Source organism: Rosa chinensis, chromosome 7 (genome assembly GCF_002994745.2).
Source record: "Rosa chinensis cultivar Old Blush chromosome 7, RchiOBHm-V2, whole genome shotgun sequence".
Classification (NCBI taxonomy): Eukaryota; Viridiplantae; Streptophyta; class Magnoliopsida; order Rosales; family Rosaceae; genus Rosa; species Rosa chinensis.
The window spans coordinates 14,837,451-14,844,002 of NC_037094.1; the positions used below are offsets into that span (position 1 = coordinate 14,837,451).

At 39.5% G+C, this 6,552-nt stretch overlaps 1 pseudogene; it reads left to right on the top strand.

Annotated features, from left to right (window-relative positions):
• The first annotated feature begins 1,752 nt into the window (after positions 1-1,752).
• On the top strand, positions 1,753-5,044 carry LOC112179910 (annotated as a pseudogene).
• The last annotated feature ends 1,508 nt before the right edge of the window (positions 5,045-6,552 follow it).

A 6,552-nucleotide genomic window follows, 5' to 3' on the forward strand; every position in this document is an offset into this window, starting at 1 on the left:
AATGCAAATAACAACCATCGTGAAAAATGAGATTTGTCAATGGTTCGTGTTAATGTTTACATAACACATTGAACCTTCTAATTTTTATTAATGATGACAAAGAATAGTAAAGTTATGGTATGTTAATATTTTTCATACATGTTTTATTACATTTAGAGTGCGGCTATTGCCACCCTACGAACCACTTTATTCACTCTACATGCTCCTCACCCTACATATTTTTTTAGTTTCAAGTTTACTTTGTTCACCCATTTATAATACCCAAAATATCATTTTCCGTACATACTCTTCTCATCCTACATATATTTTTTTTTAGTTTCAAGTTTGCTTTGTTCATCATACATGATCTTCCGTTTTTTTAGAATGCAAGAATCAAGCTTAAATGATCGACCTCCTCAAGGAGCTCGGCAAAACCCATTATACAAGAAGCAAAGACGAAGGCCTTCCACTCGATCTTAGGATATATGTTCCTCAAGAAATCAATATTCAAGTCCACTCAATTCTATGATAATGACCTGGAGAAGAATTCTAATAGGTAGGTTGTATGTATGTACATTTTCCTATAGCAAGAGAATCCAACTTGAAGAAAAGAAAACAAAAACACATTTACATCATTTTCAGGCTCCAAGTAGGTGTTTTCAAATTCTATTAGCATTAATATTTTTGAGTCATAGTTGTTAACATAACATTAGAACGATTGAAGATGATGAGTGCTAAAAAAAGAAAGTGTTATGGTTTAATGATGATTGAAACGATTAAGCTTTAAGTACGTGTCCTATATAGAATAAGAAAACAAATTGAAATTTTTTAATAAAATATTATCCTTTATTGTAATTTTATTTTAGGGTATTTTAGTCTTTTAATAAATCAGAAAGTTGTAGAGTGAACAAAGTGGTTCGTTGAGTGGTAATAGCCGCATCCTTGCATTTAATATTTAACAATTTGAGGACATGTGTTATAATTTTGAGTACTCACGTTCTAACTAGAAAAAAAATATTCATTAAGGTAAATAAATCATTCAAAATAGTAAAATAAGTTCTCATTTGGTAAATATATAACGTACATATAGTTAACATATTGTAGAATTTTCGATAAAGAAAGAAGAAGTAAGTATTACAGAAAAACATGGTTTTGTCAGACGAGTTTTGTTTGACCTGGTCTCATACCAATTTTATTTTTACATTTGTGTCATATCAATAGACATAAATGGACATTATTAGATTACTAGACACAAAGGGATGGATTTGTTTATGCTTAATTTAATTACCATCATATAGCATCACAATCACATAAACGGTATCTGTTACAAGCAGTTACACTCCAAATTTGTTGAATACATTGTGGAAGCTTTTGCTCTCTTTGCTACAAAAGGTCAAAAATACAAAATTAAAGGTCAAATACTAAGTACAAAAAGAAAAATGATTAGAAGGTAAATACGGCACCAATAAGTAAAGTTAAACAAAAAAAACCGTCTAATTACGATAATTACTAGCTCCCTTTTATGCCCCATCAAACAAAGACACTTGCAATCAGGTAAGGACAGTAACACATGCAACCATGGTCTTCTTTCTGTGGCCGCTCCACACCACCCCCTCGGAAACCGTGTAACAAGATCAACGGTCCGAAACACTCCACCTCTTCACTCACACAATTCACATATCCGAGCAAACACGCCCCAAACTAAACCCACATCACAGTCATCACTATAACCAGTAAATAAATAAAAAAATATATATAAATAATAATCCGAGTGTCTCTTTATTCGGGTAGAGTCTTCTGCAACCTGGCAGCAATGCAAGCTCTCACCTTTACATCATCTGCAACACCACTTCGCCTTCTTCTTCCTCTTCTCCTCCTTTCCCATTCCCAGCTGTTAAATTAACCCCCCAATTTCCTCATTATTACAAAGCCACCCCATTTTTTTCGTTCACATTCACAGAGATCTGGGCCTGTTCATCGTTTCCTTCATCTCTAGCAATAGGGTCGCAGAGGCGACAAAGATTCTCCCAACATGATACGCAAGCTGTGATTTGTTCATATTTTTTTTTTTTTCCTTTTTTAAAGATTTTTCTGTTCAATCTCAACGACAGCTAGAGTAGTGTGAGGAACAGGACCCGGGTTGGAGCTCAGGAGTTCTGAAAATGAAAGGCAGCCTGAACAAAGATTCGGGAGAGAAAGTGATTTGGGATCAGATGCGGAGCTCCACAGGGAACCCTTTACCTGGTCCTGGCTCTCAATCTCCTCGAGCCACCCCTAAACTCCTCGTCTGGCTCATCCTCTTCGTCTCCGTCACTTACATCGTCTACACCCTCAAGCTCGTCTCCACGTCACGCGCCGCCTGCGACGACGTCGACGACCCCTTCTCCACCCCCCGCCACATCACCACCACCACCTCATTACTCGCCGCCACCAACAACAACGTCACGGAAGATCGAACAGCCCAGATTCTGCGGCTCGAACCGGAGCCGGAGCCGGAGAAAACCGACGTCAAGCACATAGCGTTCGGCATTGCCGCGTCGGCCAAGCTGTGGGCCCAGAGAAAGAGCTACATCAAGCTCTGGTACAAGCCGGACTCCATGCGCGGCGTAGTGTGGCTGGACCGGGGCGTGGCCAATCGCAGCGGCGAGGGGCTCCCGCCGCTCAAGATATCCGGCAACACCTCCGGGTTCGGGTACACCAACAAGCAGGGCCACCGCTCCGCCATCCGGATCTCGCGGATCGTCTCCGAAACGCTGCGTTTGGGCCTCAAGGACGTCCGCTGGTTCGTCATGGGCGACGACGACACCGTCTTCATCACCGACAACCTCGTCCGCGTCCTCCGGAAATACGACCACACCCAGTACTACTACATTGGCTCCCTGTCGGAATCCCACTTGCAGAACATCTTCTTCTCGTACGGCATGGCGTACGGCGGCGGCGGCTTCGCCATAAGCTACCCTCTGGCCAAGGCCCTAAGCAAAATGCAAGACAGGTGCATACAACGTTATCCCGGTCTGTACGGCTCCGACGACCGAATGCAGGCCTGCATGGCCGAACTCGGTGTTCCACTCACTAAAGAACTCGGCTTTCACCAGGTCCGTCAATCTCACTCTCTCAATTTCAATACTTGTCGGTGGTTTGTTGTTTTCTCCGATTTGGGTAATTTTTTGGTGTTCTGGGTTCCAATTTTTGGTTATTTTCGGGCCGAAACGGATTAGACTAGTCATATAGTTCTGAAACTGCAAAAATTGATTAGGTTTCATTATGAAGTTGGTGAATTTAATTGAAGTGGTTAATGCGTTCCGGTAACTTTCCGGCTTCCGGGTTCGGGAAATTTTTAGTTTGTTGAGTAGGGTAATATTAGTCCGGTGGAGGTTGAAGGGGATCTAAGAGTGAGTGATATTGTGACTATTGATCTAGGAACATTGAGCGGCTGATTAGCTCAATATTGACGCGATGGGGTCCACGTGTAACATCGGTTAGACCAGGTTTGTGTCCTACAGCTCACCACAACGCAGGAACAGAACCATTATGCCCACGAGCATTTATGTGTTCGTGGACGTCACGCTCCGTTACCTGAACATTGTTGGCAAACCCAGTAATGATTAGGAGTAGCTCAGCTGTTGTTAATTTTAGTTAACCTTATTAATAGAATGCAGCTTTTATTATGGGAAGCTGGTTAACTTGTACATGTTGCTGTTTTGTTTTGAGCATCTTGTTCCGAATTGTTATGCATTTGGATTTGCAACTGAAGATAGCTAAAGAGACCATCATTTTGTTGAGTCCCTTACTCAACCTTTGGTCAGTAAATTGTCAAGCTATCCAGTTTGTAAAGCCCCCCATAAAATAAGTTTTGAAACATTTGTAATCCGCATTAAGATTTAGTGGGTGGTTCTTTAGGCCGTGGTAGTAGAATTTGGAGTGATTGTCCAATTTTTCCTATTTATGTTTACAGGTTGAGTGTGGATCTTTTGTATTCCTTTCCTAGTGAATTTTGTATGGTTGAGTTTTACAGTTGTGCCAAGTTAGTCATTGTAACTGATTCTTGATCATGTTTTTTTTTTATAATTATTTATTTTATTTTATTATTATCAATGGTGGTACAGTATGACGTGTATGGGAACCTATTCGGACTCCTTGCAGCACACCCGGTGGCACCCTTGGTTACATTGCATCACCTTGATGTGGTTGAGCCCATCTTTCCCAACGTTACCCGAGTTCAAGCCCTTCAGCAGCTTATGGTCCCAGTGAAGCTGGACTCAGCAGGAATCATGCAACAATCTATCTGTTATGACAAGTCAAAGAGCTGGACTATTTCCGTTTCATGGGGCTTTGCTGTCCAAATTTTTCGAGGAGTTTTTTCACCCCGGGAGATGGAAATGCCTTCCCGAACGTTTTGAACTGGTACAGAAGAGCAGATTTCACTGCATATGCATTCAACACGCGTCCTGTTAGCCGAAACCCTTGCCAGAAACCTTTTGTGTTTTACTTGTCAAAGGCAAAATTCAATTCTACAATGAATACGACATTCAGCGAGTATGTCCAGCATCGCGCCCCTCATCCCTTGTGCAAGTGGAAGATGGCTGATCCTGCTAGATTTGAGAAAGTTGAGGTCTATAAGAAGCCTGACCCTCAGCTGTGGAATAGAGTAAGTTCTTTTCAAGAGCTATGAACTTGTTAACATCACTGTCTACTGCTTACTATAAGTTCCAAACAACAATGATTAACGCGTTTGTGTTTTGCTTTGTTTTTTTCTTGTGCATTGCCAGTCGCCGAGGAGAAATTGCTGCAGGGTCAGAAACCCGAAACAGAAGAAAGGAACCATGGTGATAGATGTTGGTTTATGTAAAGAGGGCGAGATCAGTGAAATATAGCAACAACAATTAATCAATTTAGGAATGGAAGCAGGCTTCTTTCTTTTCATATTCCCTCTTCCTTCTTCTTTCCATTTCCTTAATTGATTCATAGGCTATCTCTTAATTTATTTTTTCTCTATATTCAAAATTTTGGTCCTTGGAAATCCATTGTGAAACAAATCATTAGAAGGAAAAAAAAAAAAAAAAAATGTCCCTGTACAAAAGTTGTAGCCTAGTAGACATTCCATAATTGTTTGAGTTAAATTATTCATTTATAAGATTTCCCTCGACAAGATATCTCTGCTTTTGGTAAAGACTGACGATGGTAATCTATCTATCTATGGCCATTTGCTTATTTTGTATCTAGAGGCAAAAAGCTTCCATACATGGAACTCTACTCTTATTGAAGTTTTGACGATCATGGTTGCGAGTCCTATTCAGAAAGTTGAGCATTTCTACCTCAAATACTACTTTCCATTGCAGGACAAGTTTAAGTTTTACGTGTCCCTTTAGAACAAGTTGTCGCTCTTCGAGGCATTTTATCAAGCATGTAAGTTGCTCCGGATCTACTATCTGCAACGCATCAAACCACTCCACATTTATTAAATTGTAGATGTCTTCTATGGCGCCAAATGACAGTCTTTTATGGTGTCAAATGACATAATATCAGAGCAGATTATTCACGTGTACGTCACAATCATATATATTTTATATTGAAAACGTAAGCTTATAAGTGACAACACATTATGTGATGTCCTGAACCTCAACACCTATACAGTGATGTATAAACATCAAGAAAATACAAGATCAAGTTCTTGGTGGTGGACCTTGAAGGAAAGTCTATACGAGTCTTCAAGACTTACCCAGATAGAGGGAGGTATTGGATTCGACTTTGATACTAGCTACAATTTAATGGTCGGGCACCAGAATGGTCCTGCTGCTTCCTTCTTCTTATTTTTTTCCGATCTGCTTTTGACCTTTATTCTTGTGTATCATGAAAAATCATTAATCAAAATTGACACTTGGAACACGACCCTCAAGACTTGTGACACTCAAATTTATAATTAGACTTTTAACAAAAAACAATTATAATTAGACTAGGTCATGGGCCTCGTTTTTGTTTTTATAATGTCCTCTGTAGTTCTAAATGGGCCTTTTGAATAGTGTGTTGCAATTAAATATTAGGTCACGTTTGGATTGCGGAAAATAAGTAATGCGGAAAGAAATTTGTTTATTTCCTACGTTTGAGATTCAAAATGAAAGAAAATCATTTCCTGAAGTAAGGGAAAATAAGGGGGAAAGTGGTTCATTCCAAACCCTAAGGTCTCGTTTGTTTCTCGGATTTGGGGACTTGGGACTTTCCTTTGTTTGATAACCACAAAGTCCAAAAATGCTTTCTTGACATAAGGGAAAGTTGAGGTAAACTCATTCCACTCAAACTTCATGGAATTGAGTTTCCTATCCAATTTTCCAGCATTAATTGCAATAATTTTGGACAATAATACCCTAGCATTAATTGCTTGAGTATCCTTGGTAGTGTTGAAAATTCATTCTATGTTGTTTTTATTTTAAAATAAGTGGGTATTATTGAAACATTGATATATTTTTACTTTTCTTTCCTGCACCAACCAAACATAGGAAGGGAAATCAAATGATCTTTCTTGGATGCTTTCCATGCTTTACCAAACACAGGAAAAGAAATCTGACAGAAACTTTA